We start from the raw sequence: 869 nt of genomic DNA, 5'->3' as shown, positions 1-869 counted from the left end.
GGATTCTAGCTTATACCATGAAGATTCTGATTAAGGAATCCAAGAGATATCCACTCAATCTAAGGTAGAACGGAGGTGGTTGTTAGGCACACGTTCATAGTTGAGAATGATGATGAGTGTCACGGATCATCACATTCATCATGTTTAGGAACAAGTGATATCATGGAATGGAAGCAAGCATGATTGAATGAAAAACAGTAGTAATTGCATTAATCCATCAAGACACAGCAGAGCTCCTCACCCCCAACCATGGGGTTTAGAGACTCATGCCGTGGGAAGTACACAAAGAAACGTGTAAAATGTCATAAGGTCTAGATACAATGTCAAAAGATCCTATTAATAGTAAGCTAGTAACCTAGGGTATACAGAAATGAGTAAATGATGTAAAAATCCACTTCTGGGTCCACTTAGTGTGTGCTTGGGCTGAGCATTGAAGCTTTCATATGTAGAGACTTTTTCTGGAGTTAAACGCCAGCTTTCATGCCATTTTGGGCGTTTAACTCCAATTTTTATGCCAGTTCCAGCGTTAAACGCTGGGAATTCTGAGGCTGATTTGCAACGCCGGTTTGGGCCATCAAATCTCGGGCAAAGTATAGACTATTATACATTGCTGGAAAGCCCAGAATGTCTACTTTCCAACGCCGTTGAGAGCGCGCCAATTGGGCTTCTGTAGCTCCAGAAAATCCACTTCGAGTACAGGGAGGTCAGAATCCAACAGCATCTGCAGTCCCTTTCGGCCTCTGAATCAGAATTTTGCTCAGGACCCTCAATTTCAGCCAGAAAATACCTGAAATCACAGAAAAACACAAAAACTCATAGTAAAGTCCAGAAAAGTGAATTTTAACAAAAAACTAATAAAAATATACTAC

The sequence above is a fragment of the Arachis duranensis genome, chromosome 2, assembly GCF_000817695.3.
Source record: "Arachis duranensis cultivar V14167 chromosome 2, aradu.V14167.gnm2.J7QH, whole genome shotgun sequence".
Classification (NCBI taxonomy): domain Eukaryota; kingdom Viridiplantae; phylum Streptophyta; class Magnoliopsida; order Fabales; family Fabaceae; genus Arachis; species Arachis duranensis.
Note: the sequence above shows the minus strand (reverse complement) of the source record.